Raw genomic sequence first — 24,964 nt, forward strand, 5'->3', positions numbered from 1 at the left:
CCTCCCGTGCTCGATCCTCCTCTTCACTCTCCTTCCTCCCGTGCTCGCTCCTTCTCTTCACTCTCCTTCCTCCCGTGCTCGCTCCTTCTCTTCACTCTCCTTCCTCCCGTGCTCGCTCCTTCTCTTCACTCTCCTTCCTCCCGTGCTCTCTCCTTCTCTTCACTCTCCTTCCTCCCGTGCTCTCTCCTTCTCTTCACTCTCCTTTCTCCCGTGCTCGCTCCTTCTCTTCACTCTCCTTCCTCCCGTGCTCGATCCTTCTCTTCACTCTCCTTCCTCCCGTGCTCGATCCTTCTCTTCACTCTCCTTCCTCCCGTGCTCGCTCCTTCTCTTCACTCTCCTTCCTCCCGTGCTCGCTCCTTCTCTTCCCTCTCCTTCCTCCCGTGCTCGCTCCTTCTCTTCACTCTCCTTCCTCCCGTGCTCTCTCCTTCTCTTCACTCTCCTTCCTCCCGTGCTCGCTCCTTCTCTTCACTCTCCTTCATCCCGTGCTGCTCCTTCTCTTCACTCTCCTTCATCACGTGCTGCTCCTTCTCTTCACTCTCCTTCCTCCCGTGCTGCTCCTTCTCTTCACTCTCCTTCCTCCCGTGCTGCTCCTTCTCTTCACTCTCCTTCATCCCGTGCTGCTCCTTCTCCACTCTCCTTCATCCCGTGCTTGCTCCTTCTCTTCACTCTTCTTCCTCCCGTGATCGCTCCTGGAAGCAGCTACCGGTTCTCTTCAGGACTGTTCAGTCTTTTACTGCTTCCCGACATCTTCTCAGAACCCACTGATTCAACCTTTATTTGTAAATTCCTATTTTTATATATTTTTGTATTTCTTTATTTATATTTATTTTGTATATATTGTACATATGTGTTTGTTTTGCATTTCTATTGCCTGTAAGTTATATACGTTTAATTTCTGGAAGTCGCTTTGGATAATACCTACATTTCGTTAGTGATAGGGCTGTCAGGTTTACCTTCCCCTCTGGGCTGGGGTTTGCTGTGTGAAGGCTGAAATCTTCTCTGGGAGTTCTGTGGCAGTTCATTTCTTTCAGATCCAGGAAAGTCAGGCTCTGCTTCATCTCCTAGTACCCGAGTGCTGCTGGTATTGGGCCGGGTATCTGTATATTTCACCATACTCTCCGCAGCTTCCAGGATGGTGGGCATTGAGTTGTCTGCATTTACCACTGTTCTCATAGCAACTCTGACCTCTGCAGACAGGTTACGTATGAACAGCAAAGCTTGGTTGGATAAGTGTCCACCCCCCTTATAATAGCAATCCTAAATTAGCTCAGGTATAACCAATCGCCTTCAAAATCATACACCAAGTTAAGTGGCCTCCACCTGTGTTAAATTGTAGTGATTCACATGATTTCAGGATAAATTCAGCAGTTCCTGGAGGTTCCCTCTGCTGGGTAGTGCATTTCAAAGCAAAGATTCAACCATGAGCACCAAGGCGCTTTCAAAAGAACTCCGGGGTAAAGTTGTTGAAAGGCACAGATCAGGGGATGGGTATAAAAAAATATCAAAGGCCTTGAATATCCCTTGGAGCATGGTCAAGATGATTATTAAGAAGTGGAAGGTGTATGGCACCACCAAGACCCTACCTAGATCAGGTCGTCCCTCCAAACCGGATGACCGAGCAAGAAGGAGACTGATCAGAGAGGCTACCAATAGGCCAATGGCAACTTTGCAAGAGCTACAGGCTTTTATGGCCAAGACTGGTTAAAGTGTGCATGTGACAACAATATCCCAAGCACTTGACAATTCTGGCCTGTATGGAAGGGTGGCAAGAAGGAAGCCCACCTTGAATCCCGTTTGAAGTATGCAAAAAAACACTCAGGAGATTCTGTAGCCATGTGGCAAAAAGTTTTGTGGTCTGACGAAACTAAAATGGAACTTTTTGGCGCTAAATGCAAAGCGTTATGTTTGGCACAAACCCAACACAGCGCATCACCCAAAGAACACCATCCCTACTGTGAAGCATGGTGGTGGCAGCATCATGTTATGGGGATGTTTCTCATCGGCAGTGACTGGGGCACTTGCCAGGATAGAAGGGAAAATGCATGGAGCAATGTACAGAAAAGTCCTTGAAGAAAACCTGCTGCCCTCTGCAAGAAAGCTGAAACTGGGACGGAAGTTCACCTTTCAACATGACAACGACCCAAAGCACACAGTCAAATCTACACTGGAGTGGCTAAGGAACAAAAAGGTAAATGTCCTTAAGTGACCCAGTCAGAGCCCCGACCTAAATCCAATCGAAAATTTGTGGCATTGTACTTCCCGTTGGTATAGTTCAGTTTCAGGTAAAGCAGGATCTCTTAAGGGAACCAGAGACGTGGTACATCAACTCCACAGCTTTGCAGCCATTCTGAAGGGATAACTTTGACTTGGATCTTCAGAACAAATGGAGGCCAGAGAGCGTTTCTGATTGGCTAGTCATATCAGAGCTGAGACACTGTTTGAAGTGGAGGTGCCAATCACTGTCTCCTGTGTCGGGCAGACGTTGAGTAGATTATAGAGATGAGCGATTATCACTTTTACAAGTCGAGTCGATATTTGAAAATAATCCCGATTATGATTATCGATTATTCTAATAACATCATTTTAGGGGGAAAAAAGACACAAAAAGATTCCTGATTAAATGTTTATTTTTTATTTCTAATTAAAAACAACAATAAAACTTCAATAACTGTTTTCAACAGCATATATATATATATATATATATATATATATATATATATATATATATATATATATACAGACTTTTCCACATTTTGCAGTGTTACAACCTGGAATTAAAATGGATTTAATTGATTTACACAACATACTTAACACATTGAAGGTGCAAAATATTTTTTATTGTGACACAAAAGTTAATTAAACAAAAAAAAGACATTTGTTGGTTGCATAAGTATTCACCCCCCTGAGTCAATACTTGGTAGAAGCAGCTTTGGCAGCAATTACAGCTGTGAGTCTTTTTGGGTAAGTCTCCTCCAGCTTTGCACATCTGGATCCTGCAATTCATGCCCATTCTTCTTGGCAAATTTGCTCAAGCTCTGTCAAGTTGGATGGGGACCATTGTTGAACAGCAATTTTCAAGTCTTGCCACAGATTCTCAATCGGATTGAGGTCTGGGCTTTGACTGGGCCATTCTAAGACATTCAGGTTCTTGTTTTTAAACCACTCCAGTGTAGCTTTGGCTGTGTGTTTAGGGTCATTGTCCTGCTGGAAGGTGAACCTCCGCCCCAGTCCCAAGTCTCTTGCAGACTGAAACAGGATTTCCTCTAGAAATTCTCTGTATTTGGCTCCATCCATCTTGCCCTCAATCCTGACCAATTTCCCAGTCCCTGCCGATGAAAAGCATCCTCATAAAATGATGCTGCCACCACCATGCTTCACCGTGGGGATGGTGTTCTCACGGTGATGAAAAAAGGAAGAAGGAAGTTAGAAAGGCCAAGAGAGAGATAGAAACCAATATTGCTAAGGGGGCTAAAACCAATTCCAAAATATTTTTCCAATATTATAACAGCAAGAGAACATTCAAAGAGGAGGTCAAATGTCTAAGAGACACAAATGGCAAAATCATAGATGAAGAAAAAAAAATAGCAAATATATTAAATTATTACTTTTCACAGTTTTTTACAAAGGAGGACACGGACAACATGCCTGGCATGTCGACCTGTTCCTATCCAATTTTAAATAACTTTAGCATAACAGAGGCAGAAGTGTTAAAGAGACTAGGAGCTCTTAAAATAAACAAATCCCCTGGGCCGGATGAGATCCTCCCAATAGTACTCAAAGAAATGAAAGAAGTTATTTACAAACCGCTAACCAAGATCATACAGGGGTTGTAAAGACAGACTGGAAAATAGCAAACGTAATACCGATCCACAAAAAGGGAGACAAAACCGAACCAGATAACTACAGACCAATAAGCCTGACTTCTATTATATGTAAACTTATGGAAACTATAATAAGATCCAAAATGGAAAATTACCTACATGGTAACAATATCCTGGGAGACAGCCAGCATGGTTTTAGGAAAGGGAGATCGTGTCTAACTAACCTACTTGACTTTTTTGAGGATGCTACATTGAAAATGGATAACTGCAAAGCATACGACATGGTTTATTTAGATTTCCAGAAAGCTTTTGACAAAGTCCCGCATAAAAGATTAATTCTTAAACTGAACGCAGTAGGGATTCAAGGAAATGCATGCACATGGATTAGGGAGTGGTTAACAGGTAGAAAACAGAAAGTACTGATTAGAGGAGAAACCTCAATATGGAGTGATGTAATCAGTGGTGTACCACAGGGATCAGTATTAGGTCCTCTGCTATTCCTAATCTACATTAATGATTTAGATTCTGGTATAGTAACTTGTTAAATTTGCAGACGACACAAAAGTAGGAGGAGTGACAAACACTGTTGCAGCAGCAATGGTCATTCAAAATGATCTAGACAGCATTCAGAATTTGGCAGACACATGGCAAATGAAATTTAATAGAGAAAAGTGTAAAGTGTTGCATGCGGGCAATAAAAATGTTCATTATAAATATCATATGGGAGATAGTGAAATTGAAGAAGGGAACTATGAAAAAGACCTAGGAGTTTATGTTGACTCAGAAATGTCTTCATCTAGACAATGTGGGGAAGCTATAAATAAGGCTAACAAGATGCTCGGATACATTGTGAGAAGTGTTGAATTTAAATCAAGGGAAGTAATGTTAAAACTTTACAATGCATTAGTAAGACCTCACCTAGAATATTGTGTTCAGTTCTGGTCACCCCGTTACAAAAAGGACATTGCTGCTCTAGAAAGAGTGCAAAGAAGAGCAACCAGAATTATCCCGGGTTTAAAAGGCATGTCGTATGCAGACAGGCTCAAAGAATTGAATCTATTCAGTCTTGAACAAAGAAGACTATGCGGTGATCTGATTCAAACATTCAAAATCCTAAAAGGTATATACAATGTTAACCGAGGGGACTTCTTTGACCTGAAAAAAGAAACAAGGACCAGGGGTCACAAATGGAAATTAGATAAAGGGGCATTCAGAACAGAAAATATGAGGCACTTTTTTACACAGATAATTGTGAGGGTCTGGAACCAACTCCCCAGTAATGTTGTTGAAGCTGACACCCTGGGAGCCTTCAAGAAGCTGCTTGATGAGATTCTGGGATCAATAAGCTACTAACAGCCAAACGAGCAAGATGGGCCGAATGGCCTCCTCTCGTTTGTAAACTTTCACATGTTCTTATGTTCAGTGTTGGCTTTGCACCACACATAGCATTTTGCGCTAAGGCCAAAAAGTTCAATTTTGTTCTCATCAGACCAGAGAACCTTTTTCCACATGTTTGCTGTGTCTCCCACATGCCTTTTCGCAAAATTCAAACAGGATTTGATATGGGTTTTTTTCAGCAATGGCTTTCTTCTCGCCACTCTTCCATAAAGCCCAGCTTTGTGGAGCGTCCGGGTTATAGTTGTCCCATGGACGGTTTCTCCCATCTCAGCTGTGGATCTCTCCAGCTCCTTCAGAGTTACCATGGGCCTCTTGGTTGCTTCTCTGACTAATGCCCTCCTTACCTGGTCACTGAGTTTTGGTGGACGGCCTTCTCTAGGCAGAGTCATGGTTGTGCCATATTCTTTCAATTTTTTAATAATGGATTTAACAGTGCTCCGGGGGATGTTCAAAGTTTGGGATATTTTTTTATAACCCAACCCTGATTGGTGCTTCTCCAGAACTTTATCCCGGACTTGTTTTGATAGCTCCTTGGTCTTCATGATGCCGTTTGTTTAGCCAAAGTATATATATATATATATATATATATATATATATATATATATATATGGCATGACAACTACTTGTTATTGTTTATATTCAAATCCATGATTTATTCTTACATGATGTAATGGTGTTCTATATATTGTGACATCATTTTTACTTCTATCTTTGAATCTGTATTAATTATAATTAACATTACTTTATATAAACTTAGATTTATATTATCATGCAATGCTGGCTCTGAGGATCAGTCTTGATTTGGCCTCCCCAGGGCATTAGCATTATTATTATTATTATTATTATTATTGATTTCTTAGCAGACGCCCTTATCCAGGGCGACTTACAATTGTTACAAGATATCACATTTTTACATTATACAGATTCACATTATTTTACATACATTATTATTATTATTATTATTATTACAGCTTTTGAATGCATTTTATTTATTTATTTATTTAAATGTTATATATTTATTGAAGTTAATTAGTTCATTCTTTTCTGTTGAGTCCCGCTGGCATAATCGTGTTCAGTCTATTTATCCATTTACTTTCTTTTATTCTTCTATATGTCGCATTGTCTAATTTGAGCTGTTCTAATACTACAAACTTTACATCATTTATGTCATGTCCCTGACTGGTGAAGTGCTGTACTATTGGTTTATTCATTTTTTTATTTCTAATTAATGAAAGATGGTTCTGAATTATTTTATATAAAGTTGTTCCAGTCTCTCCAACATATTTTATTTCATCACATTTTTCACAGGATATTTCATAAACAACATTGCTATTTTTACAGTAGGTGTTAGTTTTTAGTGGCTATGTAGTGTTCTTATGTTTAATTGTATTTTTACTTTTGTCCGTGTATTTACACACCTTACATGTATTGGTGCACGTGTTCGTATAACCTATTTTGTCAATTATTCTTTCATGTTTATTGTGAACTAAAATATCACCTAAATTAGCTTCTCTTTTGAATGCTACAACTGGGGCCTTAAGAAATACTTTTTTCAATTTTTCTGAATTATGTAGAATCCGCAAGTGTTTCCAAACTATCTTAGAAATATTGGGCAAAAGTTTAGAGTAAGTCATTACTAATGGGACTCTTTTGACCTTTTTATCTCTATTTTTATAATCTAGTAGATCATCTCTTTTTAGTTTATCCACTTTTCTTAACTCCTTCTCTATAATTCTTTTTTTGTATCCTCTTTTTTAAGGTTTGTTTTTAATACAGTTCTTTGATTTACATAGTCACTTTCTTTAGAGCATATTCTTCGTATTCTTATTCCTAATAGCCTGCACTAATCGATTATTGGGCAAATTAACCAATAACATTGAATGGGCACGAATGCAATTCAAGCCCACTAAATCAAAGAGCATCTCTATAATTAAAGGCAAAGTAGTAGATAAAACATTCTTCATTAATGGTGAGGCAATACCAACAGTGTCTGAGAAGCCAGTGAAGAGTCTTGGGAGATGGTACGACGGGGATCTAAAGGACAGTTTGTGTGGGAGAAGTTAGACAACAAGCAGTGGAAGGGTTGAAGAGCATAGACAGCTGCGCTCTACCAGGTAAACTAAAACTCTGGTGCTTTCAGTTTGGTCTACTGCCGAGGTTGCTGTGGCCACTGACTGTGTACGAGGTTTCTTTGACAACAGTAGAGAAGCTGGAAGCTTTAATCAGTTCATACATCAGGAAATGGTTGGGAGTTTCACGCTGCCTCAGCAGAGTGGGACTTTATGGTAAAGGAATACTGCGGCTACCAGTCTCTACTCTAACCGAGGAGTTTAAGTGCGCCAAGGTCAGACTGGAAATTACATTAGTAGAGTCACGCGACAAATCCGTAAGGGAGGCAGCACCTGTGTTGAAAACTGGAAGAAAGTGGGCGGCAAAGAAAGCTGTGGAAGATGCAAAGGCTGCCCTTCGAATTGGTGATATCATAGGGCAAGTTCAGCATGGAAGAGGGGGTCTTGGTTTCAGTTCAGCTCCTCCTACATGGCACAAGGCAGCCCCAGCTCAAAGGAGGAAGCTGGTAGTCAACGAGGTGCAAAAGCAGGAGGAGAGGATGAGGTGTATAAAGGCCATTTCCCAGGCCAAGCAGGGAGAATGGATGAGATGGGAGAGTGTGGAACAACGCAAGATTGGCTGGCAAGACCTATGGTCAATGGAGCAGAGCAGGATCAGTTTCCTCATCAGGTCAACATATGATGTTCTCCCATCACCACAGAACCTAAACCTCTGGGTAGGAGAGGATCCCTCATGTCCTTTGTGTTCATCACCTGCAACATTAAGGCACATTTTGACAGGATGTAAGGTGGCTCTTAACCAAGGACGGTTTACTTGGCGCCATGACCAGGTGCTGCGATGTTTGGCCTTAGCATTGGAAGACAAGCGTAACATGACTAATAAGTTGCCACCTGTTCCATCAAAACATTACACACAAAAGACAACATTCCTCCGCCCAGGAGAGCAACCACCAAGAAAAGGTGTTAAAACCAATCCTCGCCCAGGACAACTGGAAGCTGCTAGAGACTGGAAAATGCTGGCAGATGCTGGTCAACGGCTTATTTTTCCACCTGAGATTGTCACCACTAACCTTCGACCAGATATTGTCTTGTGGGCTGGATCAGCACGCCTTGTTCACCTGGTAGAGTTAACAGTGCCATGGGAGGATGCTGTAGATGAGGCGTATGAGAGGAAGAAACTGCGGTATGCTCAACTAGCCACTGAAGCGGAACAGCGAGGATGGAGAGTCCGGGTTTACCAAGTGGAAGTGGGTTGTCGAGGATTTGTGGCACACTCTACAACCCGGTTTCTCAGAGACGTCGGATTCAGTGGCCAAGAGTTGCGTCGCACAGTGAAAAACTTATCTGAAGCAGCAGAGAGGAGCAGCAACTGGCTGTGGTTGAGACGGTAAGATTCTGGCTGGGGATCTCAAGCACAATAGAAAGAAAGCAACGCTGATGTACAGGTAAGTAAGCCGGGCTGAGTTGAGTGGGGGACGGAGGGGGGTGATGCTGGGACGCCAGAATCACCGTCGAGCCCTCTTGAAGTGTCGTGGGCTAGTCGATGAAACACTGAGGATGGAAGGTGCCCACTTGAAAACCCCAGAGATGTACCCTACTTAGCTCCTTCCAGACGGTTGTCATGCTGTTGCGCTGGGGAGGCCGCACTGTGGTTGATCCCTGGAGCCAGCATCACAGCCGTTGTGTGTGCTGATGCACCAGGGAGGCAAAATAAGCTGATCCCTGGAGCCAGCATTACACTTCAGCCATTAACACCAGGCAGAAGGATATCTACATCATCATATGGAAGGAAACGTAAATGGATGGAGACACATATGGATCACATTAGTTTACTTAGTTGGTGCTTATCTTGGCGAGAGCCGAGTTCAAATCAGCATGAAGTTTTAACATCTACTCTCGTGTAATGGAAATCTAGACCCTTTGGGATTTCCCTTTTAGTGTGTATTGGATTGCAGAGGACATGTGTAAATACTGGTGCATGTCAGTAGGTTTACAGAAGAGCTCTGTCTCAATTGAACCCTCTTCAAGTTTTACTATGGCATCTAAAAATTCTATTGATTTTCTTGACCATCGAAAATCCACTTTAATATTACTGTGTATTTCATTTGCCATTTTATGAAACTGGAAAAGAGATTCTTCTCCATGTGTCCAAACCCCAAAAATATCATCTACAAACCGAATGTATTCTAAAGGTTCTCTTTCCGATTTTCTAAGTAATTGTTCTTCCCATTTCCCCATGTATGTACTCACAAAATGCATTCCTAATTTAGATCTTATTGCGGTACCATCATTTTGTTTGTAATTCTTATCAACAAATGTAAAATAACTGTTTTCTAAAACTACGTTGATCATGTTCAGCACCTCTGCTGTTGGTATTGATTTATCCAGTCTATTATCTAGTGCTTATTGACAAGCTTCTAAAGTTTCTTTACGAGGGACACTTGGGCACAAGGATTTTACATCCATGCAAAATAAAATTCTCTGGAAGGTTGTGTTTTAGTGATTCAAGTCTTTTTAAAAATTGTGTTGTATCTTTAACAAAGCTTGGTAATTTCTCAACATGTGAAATTCTCAAAGTTGTTTTTCTGCTATTTCAGCTATTATGTGTGTTGGATTATCAATTGTACTGACTATCGTTCGCATAGGGTGATTTTCTTTGTGCATTTTAGGATTTCCTCTTGCTAGGCCTGTTCTTGCATTATGTGGCTGCATGTATTTTTTTAATTCTTTTGATATAATGCCTTTATTGTATAGTCTCTCCGCAATTTCCTTAACCTCTTTTACTGATTTATTGATCTTATTGCTTTTAACTTCTTCATATGTAAATGTATTATTTAATTCACATTCTACAGATTTCATATAGTCATCTGTGTTCATTATCACTACTCCTGAGCCTTTATCTGCTGGTCTTATATCAAGCAGCTTCTTGAAGGATCCCAGGGTGTCAGCTTCAACAACATTACTGGGGAGTTGGTTCCAGACCCTCACAATTATCTGTGTAAAAAAGTGCCTCATATTTTCTGTTCTGAATGCCCATTTATCTAATCTCCATTTATGACCCCTGGTCCTTTTTTCTTTTTTCAAGTCAAAGTAGTCCCCCGGGTTGACATTGTCTATACCTTTTAGGATTTTGAATGTTTGAATCAGATCGCCGCGTAGTCTTCTTTGTTCAAGACTGAATAGATTAAATTCTTTTAGCCTGTCTGCATACGACATGCCTTTTAAACCCGGGATAATTCTGGTTGCTCTTCTTTGCACTCTTTCTAGAGCAGCAATATCCTTTTTGTAACGAGGTGAACAGAACTGAACACAATATTCTAGGTGAGGTCTTACTAATGCATTGTAGAGTTTTAACATTACTTCCCTTGATTTAAATTCAACACTTCTCACAATATATCCGAGCATCTTGTTGGCCTTTTTTGTAGCTTCCCCACATTGTCTAGATGAAGACATTTCTGAGTCAACATAAACTCCTAGGTCTTTTTCATAGTTCCCTTCTTCAATTTCAGTATCCCCCATATGATATTTATAATGCACATTTTTATTTCCTGCATTCAATACTTTACACTTTTCTCTATTAAATGTCATTTGCCATGTGTCTGCTCAGTTCTGAATGCTGTCTAGATCATTTTGAATGACCTTTGCTGCTCCAACAGTGCAAATTTAACGAGTTTGCTTACTATACCAGAATCTAAATCATGAATGTAGATTAGGAATAGCAGAGGACCCAATACTGATCCCTGTGGTACTCCACTGGTTACCTCGCTCCATTTTTGAGGTTTCTCCTCTAATCAGTACTTTCTGTTTTCTACATGTTAACCACTCCCTAATCCATGTACATGCATTTCCTTGAATCCCTACTGCGTTCAGTTTGAGAATTAATTTTTTATGCTGGACTTTGTCAAAAGCTTTCTGGAAATCTAAATAAACCATGTCGTATGCTTTGCAATTATCCATTTTCAATGTTGCATCCTCAAAGTCAAGCAAATGTTATTGTAAATAAATATAAACTTATGGTCAGGTACTGTAGTATTTTCTATTACGTTACTAAAGATAGGAATGTTAAAAGGGCAGCAGTGTGGAGTAGTGGTTAGGGCTCTGGACTCTTGACCAGAGGGTTGTGGGTTCAATCCCCAGTGGGGGACACTGCTGTTGTACCCTTGAGCAAGGTACTTTACCTAGATTGCTCCAGTAAAAACCCAACTGTATAAATGGGTAATTGTATGTAAATATAATGTGATATCTGTATAATGTGAAATAATGTATAATGTGATATCTTGTAACAATTGTAAGTCGCCCTGGATAAGGGCGTCTGCTAAGAAATAAATAATAATAATAATAATATCATCATCATTTAACATATATTATCAACATCCATGAACCTTCGCTTCTGTTTCGAGGGTGATTGATCTCACATGGACTGACCCTATAGTTATATAATTTAACATCCACCGCTTGCGGAATGAAATGTCATTAAGAAGGTGATTAATAAATGTGTAAAGAAAATAAAAATAGTTTGTATTTATGAACTTACAGTATTTAAACACTCGCTCACCTTCTTTCTCTGACACGTATTAATAATGAAGTTCTGATACGCTACACTCCCCGTATGTTTTTGTTCGTGACTCAGTTTTCTATGAATTATGGGAGCTTTACAGGAGGGGAGGGTCTCGAGGTTCCCATGACGACAGATCCCAGAGTCAGAGCAGCTTCAGTGATTGCGTGACGTAAACTGCAGGGATGCGTTCAATAGCCAGAGCGCTCCAGAACGTTCCGTAACGTTTTCTATTGAACGTCCTGTTACAAAAAAGCGCCCTGTAACGTCAGCTAACACTCTCAGGAGCCGACTCTGTGGGCGTGTCAAAATGGCGGTGGTGAACTAGCAGTGTGCAAAGTGTGGTCACATTTCACCCAAATATCTGTGTTAAGTACATTATTTTGTACGTTTCCACACGTACAAGAAGTATACAGTCTTATGTTTTGTAATGGCTGCACACATTTATAAATAAGAACATAAGAACAAAAGAAAGTTTACAAATGAGAGGAGGCCATTCGGCCCATCTTGCTCGTTTGGTTGTTAGTATCTTATTGATCCCAGAGTCTCATCAAGCAGCTTCTTGAAGGATCCCAGGGTGTCAGCTTCAACAACATTACTGGGGAGTTGGTTCCAGACCCTCACAATTATCTGTGGAAAAAAGTGCCTCATATTTTCTGTTCTGAATGCCCATTTATCTAATTTCCATTTGTGACCCCTGGTCCTTGTTTCTTTTTTCAGGTCAAAGTCGTCCCCTGGGTCAACATTGTCTATACCTTTTAGGATTTTGAATGTTTGAATCAGATCGCCGCATAGTCTTCTTTGTTCAAGACTGAATAAATTCAATTCTTTTAGCCTGTCTACATACGACATGCCTTTTAAACCCAGGATAATTCTGGTTGCTCTTCTTTGCACTCTTTCTAGAGCAGCAATTACCTTTTTGTAACGGGGTGACCAGAACTGAACACAATATTCTAGATGAGGTCTTACTAATGCATTGTAGAGTTTTAACATTACTTCCCTTGATTTAAATTCAACACTTCTCACAATATATCCGAGCATCTTGTTGGCCTTTTTTGTAGCTTCCCCACATTGTCTAGATGAAGACATTTCTGAGTCAACATAAACTCCTAGGTCTTTTTCATAGTTCCCTTCTTCAATTTCAGTATCCCCCATATGATATTTATAATGCACATTTTTATTTCCTGCATTCAATACTTTACACTTTTCTCTATTAAATGTCATTTGCCATGTGTCTGCTCAGTTCTGAATGCTGTCTAGATCATTTTGAATGACCTTTGCTGCTCCAACAGTGCAAATTTAACGAGTTTGCTTACTATACCAGAATCTAAATCATGAATGTAGATTAGGAATAGCAGAGGACCCAATACTGATCCCTGTGGTACTCCACTGGTTACCTTGCTCCATTTTTGAGGTTTCTCCTCTAATCAGTACTTTCTGTTTTCTACATGTTAACCACTCCCTAATCCATGTACATGCATTTCCTTGAATCCCTACTGCGTTCAGTTTGAGAATTAATTTTTTATGCTGGACTTTGTCAAAAGCTTTCTGGAAATCTAAATAAACCATGTCGTATGCTTTGCAATTATCCATTTTCAATGTTGCATCCTCAAAGTCAAGCAAATGTTATTGTAAATAAATATAAACCTATGGTCAGGTACTGTAGTATTTTCTATTACGTTACTAAAGATAGGAATGTTAATCGCTATTAATCTCATAGTTTTGCTACTCCTGCACAGCTATAACGTTTCTCTTTTTTAAAAAAAAAAAAAGGGTTTGGAGAGTGACATTAGCTTCATTATTGTTATTCTAAATATTGCAATTACTATTAGTATTATTAAAATAAAACATGACATAGGCTACCTCGAATGTTGCTCACTCCATCTGAAAACGAGTTTTAAATGCAGCATCAGTGTAGCCGCTCTATCACGACATTCTCAACGTAATTTTCATCCCTCACTGGACTGTCTGAGTTCACTGCTGTCCCAGCCGCTAATGCTGCAATATTCATTGTTGAGTATACTGTCATGTAGGCATGATGCTGTCTGTCTTCCAGAAACTTCTGCAAAACTAACCCGATTGCAACTTTGTCCGCCATTTTTGAAAACGTTTGCTAACATATCGTTCAATAAGACCTAACTTCCGCCTCGTGGAGCCACAAAAAAAGAGTTCTGCCTATTGAACGCAGGAATCCAAAGTGGCTGAGATGCAGCGGTAACTTTTATGATGCGTGACCATAAAGACGTGAAGTTTTATAGTATAATAATCGATGAAAACATGTACTTGTGATAACACAAACATGTACTTGACTGTATTTTTTTAAATTGTAGGATTGATGAAAACACACAGTTTGTTTTGGGTTCAGAGCCAGCTCACCTCCACAGCTCCCAGCCTCTCAGCTGCTGTTTGTTTGTGTTTACAGAGACCAGCACCATCACTGAGAGATACACCCTGATTGAAGAACTGAAAACCTGGAATGAAGCTCAGCAGTACTGTAGAGAATACCACACTGACCTCGTCAGTATAAAGAACACCAGTGAAAATGAAGAAATAGTGAAGAAAGCGCAGGGCAAGCCCTTCTGGATAGGCCTGTTCAATGAGCCCTGGAAGTGGTCACACCAGGGGGATAGCTACACATTTCACAACTGGTACTCTGGGGAACCAAACAACTGGGGAGGGTATGAGAACTGTGCGACGATCAGCTACACTGGTGAATGGAATGATGATGACTGCAACTATCAGTACCCCTTCTTCTGCTGTGATGGTGAGGAATCTGTTCAGACTGTGTTCTCATTTAATTCAGTGTAAACCTGCAGGTTCAAAGAGGGAAGCATGATTAGATCTCTTCAATAGGTCCTGGTGGTGACAAATCTAGCAGTTTCCAGAGAGGGTTTAAATGGGGTTAAAAGGGTAAACAAATGGGGGCTCCTGAGTGGCGTATCCGGTAAAGGCGTTCTGCGTGGAGTGAAGGATGCGCCTATAGCCTGGAGGTTGCCAGTTCGAGTCCAGACTATCGACCGTGGACAGGAGTTCCCAGGGGTTGGCACACAATTGGCCGAGTGCCGCCTGGGGGGGCTTAGGTCACCAGGGTGTCCTCAGCTCACCGCACACCAGCGACCCCTTTAGACTGGCCGGGCGCCTGCGGTCCTGCCTATACGTTGCCCAGAGCTGAGTGGTCCTCCGTCGCTGTAGCTCTGAGGTGGATGCATGGTAGACCTGCAGAGTGAATAGAAGCGTACGTCTAACAGCACACGTTTCGGAGGACACGTCTTCGTCCCTCCTGAGTCAGCACAGGGGTGGCAGCGATGAGCTGGGTTGAAATTAAACAAGAATTGGGCTTACCAAATTGTGGAGAAAAATAAGACAACTAATTGGCGATTCCACATTTTAAAAATATAAGTAAATAATAAAAGGGTAAACAAAACCCCAGTTATATTTCCTTAGGCTTTAAGGTATTGTGCTGTGCTGTGCAATATCCTATAATAACAAGACATGTACCTTTACACATTCTAAAATAAAATTAACATTGATTGACAGTGAACTGAGTTTTTCTCAACGATTTCTTTGTCTACCTGGTGTTTCCATGACCTTCGTCACTCATGCCAGAATGATACTCATGTTACAGTACAAACCACAAGCATGTTGTTAGTATATTTATTATCACCATACAGTTCTACTAGTATCTTACATTCTTACAAGCCCAGTCATCTGTGACTGTTGGTTCCATTTCCAGTGGAAATCTTTTCTGTGAAGAACACGTTTTCACTCATCTTTATTGTGCTGTCCCCTCTCCCCAGGCGGCTCCTCTGGTCAGTGTTTCTATGAAGGAACTTGGAAGACATGGCAGGAAGCTCAGAGCTACTGCAGAAAGCAAGGCAGAGACCTGCCCAGCATTCAAGACCAGGCCAGGGCTAATGAGCTTATAGATCTTATACCTTCAACTAGTGACTCGGATCACTGGATCGGGCTGTATCATGACAAGGAGAACTGGCAGTGGTCCAGTGGAGGTGATGTCATCTACTTCAACTGGGAACCATACCTCTTCTGTGCTTCAGTCAATTCAGAGGGAGAGTGGGAGGATTCACTCTGCAGTCAGGGAAACTATTTCATGTGCTACAGCGGTGAGTTGAGATTCAATTCCTTTGTAAATGAAACAGCTGACTGGACTGGGGGATGAAGCCAGGTCCCCTGGATACTGCACAGGGGCCATAATCTTGAAACGTTCAAAAGAAGAAACATATTTTTGTTATTAAGAAAAATGTTAAGAAAATGTGTTATTCATACCACAGTTCCTTATGATTGTTTTTCCTTCATAAGAAACTTAAGAACATGTGAATTCTTCAAAGAAATGTTCTTATTGTTTTGTTTAGATTGTTTATATTCCAGACAGCAAAATCCTTGTCTTAAATATCTAGCCCTTATTAGATATGTAGAAGAAATATGTTTAGCAGTTAAATAACTATTTGTATTAGAATAAAAGGTGATAAAGAGGGTTGTAGTTTTGCTGTATTATGTGTAGTGGGCTGAACCTCACATGACTGATTTGTTTGTTATGCAAATGGAGTCTGACAGGTATTCTGCAATATATACAAGTTGCATCTCCATGTTACAAGTTATTTTCAGTCACCATGGGCAAATGATCTGACAGACTGATACACAGTTTATAGCACAGCAAGTGCTCGGTTGGCAGGTGCTTTCCTAACCAACACTAGGCTACATAAATGCCATGTTTCATGAGGTACAGTCTCCACAGTGATGAGCCAGTCTTGTTGTTCGTGACAAATGTAACTTTTATTTCTCTTTTAAACAGTTTCATTTCCCCACTTTGCTATTAAATACTTTTCAGATATAAACTAAAGAGACTCCCATGCACTGCTAGAGATGCTGCTTTTCAGGACCTTGATAGCTGAGCTGGTTCAATCACTATACAACAGGAGAGGCAGCGCACCTCTACAGCAGACATTGATTTTGATCTGCTGTTTGTGTTTACAGAGACCAGCAACATCACTGAGAGATACACCCTGATTAAAGAACTGAAAACCTGGACTGAAGGTCAGCAGTACTGTAGAGAACACCACACAGACCTCGTCAGTATAAAGAACGCCAGTGAAAATGAAGACCTAGTGAAGCAAGCGCAGGGCAAGCCCTTCTGGATAAGCCTGTTCAATGAGCCCTGGAAGTGGTCACACCTGGGGGATAACTACACATTTCACAACTGGAACCAGGGGCAACCAAACAGTGGGGGATGGGGTGAGAACTGTGTGACGATCAGCAAGACTGGTGGATGGAATGATGATGACTGCAACAATCCGTTCCCCTTCTTCTGCTGTGAGGGTAAGGATCCTGTTCAGACTGTGTTCTCATTATGGGTGATGTGGATTGCAGCTATCAGTACCCCTTGTTCTGCTGTGACTGAAGGCTCCCTGTTCAGTCTGTGCTCTTGTTCAGCTCAGTGTTTATACCCCAGTCTGTGAGCAGGGACTCAGAGGCTCAGTCCATCTGATCCTACAGTAGCTGTCTGACCTCCAGAGCAGGGCAGGGTGTAGCCTAGAGATCTGAAGAACCAGAAACCTGCCTCGTCATTAAGAGTGTGAGAGGGAGCAGCTACCCCTCATTGTTATACCCAGGAGAGACGTGTGCTGTGATATACATTCTTACTGTCTATTTATTATATTTATTTGTAAACAATAAACCATGTCATTGTCAGAATTGCCCTGGTGGAGACAGCAGCATAGACACAGTTTCATTGAAATGCATTTGAACAATACACTTAAAACAGGAAACACTAAATCTTGTTGTTGTGTGTTTTCTTTACAGATTCAGACCCCACAAGCCCCCCTTCCACTCCGGTCTCTCAAGGTATGCAGTGTAATCACTTCAGTGGATTCAGAACCACTGCAGGAACAATTGTTCAAGTTTTGCTGCCGTTGATCATGCATGAGTCAGTACCATTAAAAGATCATATTGCCAGTCATAAACATGTAGAGAGAACAAGAAAGCAAATAAGACGGCAACAATGGCAAATCATGCATTCACTATGCTGAAAACTGAGGTCTAAGACACTGCAATCACTATGCTGAAAACTGAGGTCTAAGACACTGCATTCACTATACTGAAAACTGAGATCTAAGACACTGCATTCACTATGCTGAAAACTGAGACCTAAGACACTGCATTCACTGTGCTGAACACTGAGATCTTAGACACTGCATTCACTATGCTGAAAACTGAGATCTTAGACACTGCATTCACTATGCTGAAAACTGAGATCTTAGACACTGCATTCACTATGCTGAAAACTGAGATCTAAGACACTGCATTCACTCTGCTGAAACTGAGGTCTATCCACTGCGTTCTCTGTGCTGAAAACTGAGATCTAAGACACTGCATTCACTATGCCGGAAACTGAGGTCTAAGACACTGCATTCACTCAGCTGAAAACTGAGATCTAAGACACTGCATTCACTCTGCTGAAACTGAGGTCTATACACTGCGTTCTCTGTGCTGAAAACTGAGATCTAAGACACTGCATTCACTCTGCTGAAAACTGAGGTCTAAGACACTGCATTCACTCTGCTGAAAACTGATATCTAAGACACTGCATTCACTATGCTGAAAACTGAGATCTTAGACACTGCATTCACTATGCTGAAAACTGAGATCTTAGACACTGCATTCACTATGCTGAAAACTGAGATCTAAGACACTGCATTCACTATGCTGAAACTGAGGTCTAAGACACTGCGTTCTCTGTGCTGAAAACTGAGGTCTAAGACACTGCGTTCTCTATGCTGAAAACTGATGTATTTTTTACTTGTGCAAATCCAAACCTCTCAAGCCTTCTCTCAACCCCAGCCTCTAATGGTATGGAGTGCACTAGCTCAGTTTGAATGTGGCTTTGTAATAAATTACTTATTGTTTAATTGTATTAGTATGTATTTATTGTCCTGGTGGAGACAGCAGCATAGACATAGTTTCATTTAAATGCATTTGAAGAATACACTTGAAACACGAAATACTAAATCCTGTTGTTGTGTGATTTCTTTACAGATTCAGACCCCACAAGCCCCCCTTCCACTCCGGTCTCTCAAGGTATGCAGTGTAATCACGTCAGTGAATTCAGAACCACTGCAGGAATCTGGCTTTGTTATAAACTTTCTTTTTTCTCTCTTTCTTTTTAAAGAAGCAGAATCCTCGAGGCCCCCTTCCACTCCGCTCTCTCAAGGTAAGTGCAGTTTGAAGATGGCAGTCTGTTTAGTGTGATTGACAGCCCACCTCACGTGTCATGTGATCCACTAGAACTATATAAGCTGTGGGAGAGCTGTGTGCAACTATTCAGCAACAACACTAGGAGAGCAGACGGTTGTCTTTCGGTTTGGAATCCTAGTATATAGAGTTACATTATATTGTCCAGTACAAATAATCTGTCTACAGGTAACCCTGTTTATACTGTTGAAAACTGCCCTAACATTAGACACTCATCTAAACATCTAAACACAAGAGTTCATCTCTGAAAGTCTACCTCTACACGTCTGCTTCTTGTGTTCTAGGTACCAGCATGCCACCTGAGCCCTGCACTTAACTCACATTCAGATTTCCCTCTAAGGGTGAAATGCGCACATTTTTCACAATAACTGGCAACAACGTTCCACACAGTTTATTAACTTTTACAATTGATCAAATATCAACCTCACTCGAGACCCCAGCATTTCATTTTGAGAGCATTCGTGCAAAGCATTAACATAAGCACATTTCCGTGTGTCTTGCAGGTGATTCTCTGATTTCCCTGTTAAAATGCACATCACATTAGTACAGAGCTCGCTCGGGCTGCAGTGAATCCAGTAGTGCAGGACGGGCGAAGCAGGCGGCTGGAGATTCTGCCTCTAGGGAGAGGGCTGCCCGGTGCTGCTTAAGAACGTCTCAGTTTTGAACTCGTCATATAATTGAAAACGTTTTTGAAGCACAATCTTACTGCATTATTTAGAAGTACAAATAGTCAACATAAATAAACATAAATAAAAATCACAATATTCATATTATAATTTAGCTGACGACTTTATCCAAGGCGACTTGGAGAAACTAGGGTGTGTGAACTATGCATCAGCTGCAGAGTCTCTTACAATTACGTCTCACCCGAAAGACGGAGCACAAGGAGGTTAAGTGACTTGCTCAGGGTCACACAATGAGTCAGTCGTTGAGGTGGGATTTGAACCCGGGACCTCATGATTACAAAACTGTTTCTTTAACCACTGGACCAGACTTTCACAGGTTTTGTTTTATTTCCCTTTTAAAAAACAAACATTTCAGAAATATCATCATATCAAGCGTTTAGAAACTGGTAAAAATGTAATCTCAATATTTGAGTTGAAAATACACAGGTAAGTGTACAGTGTAGTGATTGAAGACGACATACCAGGTGCATTTGTTTGCAAGTTGAGTTTAGGTGACTTCATTCGCGTGTCTCTGTTGAAACTCAACATGACAGCTGCACCAACGAAGAAAAAAAAGCAATGTTTCAGTAAAAGACAAAGCTAAAACACAATCTGATTATCTCTGTGAGGATGGTGGGACACTATTGTTCAAGTTTTGCTGCCGTTGATCATGCATGAGTCAGTACCATTAAAAGATCATATTGCCAGTCATAAACATGTAGAGAGAACAAGAAAGCAAATAAGACGGCAACAATGGCAAATCATGCATTCACTATGCTGAAAACTGAGGTCTAAGACACTGCAATCACTATGCTGAACACTGAGATCTAAGACACTGCATTCACTATACTGAAAACTGAGATCTAAGACACTGCATTCACTATGCTGAAAACTGAGATCTAAGACACTGCATTCACTGTGCTGAACACTGAGATCTTAGACACTGCATTCACTATGCTGAAAACTGAGATCTTAGACACTGCATTCACTATGCTGAAAACTGAGATCTAAGACACTGCATTCACTCTGCTGAAACTGAGGTCTATCCACTGCGTTCTCTGTGCTGAAAACTGAGATCTAAGACACTGCATTCACTATGCCGGAAACTGAGGTCTAAGACACTGCATTCACTCAGCTGAAAACTGAGATCTAAGACACTGCATTCACTCTGCTGAAACTGAGGTCTATACACTGCGTTCTCTGTGCTGAAAACTGAGATCTAAGACACTGCATAGACTCTGCTGAAAACTGAGGTCTAAGACACTGCATTCACTCTGCTGAAAACTGATATCTAAGACACTGCATTCACTCTGCTGAAAACAGAGGTCTAAGACACTGCGTTCACTGTGCTGAAAACTGAGGTCCAAGACACTGCGTTCACTATGCTGAAAACTGAGGTCTAAGACACTGCATTCACTATGCTGAAAACTGAGGTCTAAGACACTGCGTTCTCTATGCTGAAAACTGATGTATTTTTTACTTGTGCAAATCCAAACCTCTCAAGCCTTCTCTCAACCCCAGCCTCTAATGGTATGGAGTGCACTAGCTCAGTTTGAATGTGGCTTTGTAATAAATTACTTATTGTTTAATTGTATTAGTATGTATTTATTGTCCTGGTGGAGACAGCAGCATAGACATAGTTTCATTTAAATGCATTTGAAGAATACACTTGAAACACGAAATACTAAATCCTGTTGTTGTGTGATTTCTTTACAGATTCAGACCCCACAAGCCCCCCTTCCACTCCGGTCTCTCAAGGTATGCAGTGTAATCACGTCAGTGAATTCAGAACCACTGCAGGAATCTGGCTTTGTTATAAACTTTCTTTTTTCTCTCTTTCTTTTTAAAGAAGCAGAATCCTCGAGGCCCCCTTCCACTCCGCTCTCTCAAGGTAAGTGCAGTTTGAAGATGGCAGTCTGTTTAGTGTGATTGACAGCCCACCTCACGTGTCATGTGATCCACTAGAACTATATAAGCTGTGGGAGAGCTGTGTGCAACTATTCAGCAACAACACTAGGAGAGCAGACGGTTGTCTTTCGGTTTGGAATCCTAGTATATAGAGTTACATTATATTGTCCAGTACAAATAATCTGTCTACAGGTAACCCTGTTTATACTGTTGAAAACTGCCCTAACATTAGACACTCATCTAAACATCTAAACACAAGAGTTCATCTCTGAAAGTCTACCTCTACACGTCTGCTTCTTGTGTTCTAGGTACCAGCATGCCACCTGAGCCCTGCACTTAACTCACATTCAGATTTCCCTCTAAGGGTGAAATGCGCACATTTTTCACAATAACTGGCAACAACGTTCCACACAGTTTATTAACTTTTACAATTGATCAAATATCAACCTCACTCGAGACCCCAGCATTTCATTTTGAGAGCATTCGTGCAAAGCATTAACATAAGCACATTTCCGTGTGTCTTGCAGGTGATTCTCTGATTTCCCTGTTAAAATGCACATCACATTAGTACAGAGCTCGCTCGGGCTGCAGTGAATCCAGTAGTGCAGGACGGGCGAAGCAGGCGGCTGGAGATTCTGCCTCTAGGGAGAGGGCTGCCCGGTGCTGCTTAGGAACGTCTCAGTTTTGAACTTGTCATATAATTGAAAACGTTTTTGAAGCACAATCTTACTGCATTATTTAGAAGTATAAATAGTCAACATAAATAAACATAAATAAAAATCACAATATTCATATTATAATTTAGCTGACGACTTTATCCAAGGCGACTTGGAGAAACTAGGGTGTGTGAACTATGCATCAGCTGCAGAGTCTCTTACAATTACGTCTCACCCGAAAGACGGAGCACAAGGAGGTTAAGTGACTTGCTCAGGGTCACACAATGAGTCAGTCGTTGAGGTGGGATTTGAACCCGGGACCTCATGATTACAAAACTGTTTCTTTAACCACTGGACCAGACTTTCACAGGTTTTGTTTTATTTCCCTTTTAAAAAACAAACATTTCAGAAATATCATCATATCAAGCGTTTAGAAACTGGTAAAAATGTAATCTCAATATTTGAGTTGAAAATACACAGGTAAGTGTACAGTGTAGTGATTGAAGACGACATACCAGGTGCATTTGTTTGCAAGTTGAGTTTAGGTGACTTCATTCGCGTGTCTCTGTTGAAACTCAACATGACAGCTGCACCAACGAAGAAAAAAAAGCAATGCTTCAGTAAAAGACAGCTAAAACAAAATCTGATTATCTCTATGAGGATGGTGGGACACTATTGTTCAAGTTTTGCTGCCGTTGATCATGCATGAGTCAGTACCATTAAAAGATCATATTGCCAGTCATAAACATGTAGAGAGAACAAGAAAGCTAATAAGACGGCAACAATGGCAAAGCATGCATTCACTATACTGAAAACTGAGATCTAAGACACTGCATTCACTATGCTGAAAACTGAGATCTAAGACACTGCATTCACTCAGCTGAAAACTGAGGTCTAAGACACTGCGTTCTCTGTGCTGAAAACTGAGGTCTAAGACACTGCGTTCTCTATGCTGAAAACAGAGATCTAAGACACTGCATTCACTCAGCTGAAAACTGAGGTCTAAGACACTGCGTTCTCTATGCTGAAAACTGAGATCTAAGACACTGCATTCACTCTGCTGAAAACTGAGGTCTAAGACACTGCATTCTCTATGCTGAAAACTGAGATCTAAGACACTGCATTCACTATGCTGAAAACTGAGATCTAAGACACTGCATTCACTATGCTGAAAACTGAGGTCCAAGAGACTGCGTTCACTATGCTGAAAACTGAGATCTAAGACACTGCATTAACTATGCTGAAAACTGATGTCCAAGAGACTGCGTTCACTATGCTGAAAACAGAGGTCCAAGACACTGCGTTCACTATGCTGGAAACTGAGGTCTAAGACACTGCATTCACTATGCTGAAAACTGAGGTCTAAGACACTGCGTTCACTCTGCTGAAAACAGAGATCTAAGACACTGCATTCACTCAGCTGAAAACTGAGGTCTAAGACACTGCGTTCTCTATGCTGAAAACTGAGGTCTAAGACACTGCGTTCTCTATGCTGAAAACTGATGTATTTTTTACTTGTGCAAATCCAAACCTCTCAAGCCTTCTCTCAACCCCAGCCTCTAATGGTATGGAGTGCACTAGCTCAGTTTGAATGTGGCTTTGTAATAAATTACTTATTGTTTAATTGTATTAGTATGTATTTATTGTCCTGGTGGAGACAGCAGCATAGACATAGTTGCATTTAAATGCATTTGAACAATACACTTGAAACACGAAATACTAAATCTTGTTGTTGTGTGTTTTCTTTACAGATTCAGACCCCACAAGCCCCCCTTCCACTCCGGTCTCTCAAGGTATGCAGTGTAATCACTTCAGTGGATTCAGAACCACTGCAGGAATCTGGCTTTGTTATAAACTTTCTTTTTTCTCTCTTTCTTTTTAAAGAAGCAGAATCCTCGAGGCCCCCTTCCACTCCGCTCTCTCAAGGTAAGTGCAGTTTGAAGATGGCAGTCTGTTTAGTGTGATTGACAGCCCACCTCACGTGTCATGTGATCCACTAGATCTATATAAGCTGTGGGAGAGCTGTGTGCAACTATTCAGCAACAACACTAGGAGAGCAGATGGTTGTCTTTCGGTTTGGAATCCTAGTATATAGAGTTACATTATATTGTCCAGTACAAATAATCTGTCTACAGGTAACCCTGTTTATACTGTTGAAAACTGCCCTAACATTAGACACTCATCTAAACATCTAAACACAAGAGTTCATCTCTGAAAGTCTACCTCTACACGTCTGCTTCTTGTGTTCTAGGTACCAGCATGCCACCTGAGCCCTGCACTTAACTCACATTCAGATTTCCCTCTAAGGGTGAAATGCGCACATTTTTCACAATAACTGGCAACAACGTTCCACACAGTTTATTAACTTTTACAATTGATCAAATATCAACCTCACTCGAGACTCCAGCATTTCATTTTGAGAGCATTCGTGCAAAGCATTAACATAAGCACATTTCCGTGTGTCTTGCAGGTGATTCTCTGATTTCCCTGTTAAAATGCACATCACATTAGTACAGAGCTCGCTCGGGCTGCAGTGAATCCAGTAGTGCAGGACGGGTGAAGCAGGCGGCTGGAGATTCTGCCTCTAGGGAGAGGGCTGCCCGGTGCTGCTTAGGAACGTCTCAGT

The sequence above is a fragment of the Acipenser ruthenus genome, chromosome 42 (assembly GCF_902713425.1).
Source record: "Acipenser ruthenus chromosome 42, fAciRut3.2 maternal haplotype, whole genome shotgun sequence".
In the NCBI taxonomy this organism is placed as follows: Eukaryota; Metazoa; Chordata; class Actinopteri; order Acipenseriformes; family Acipenseridae; genus Acipenser; species Acipenser ruthenus.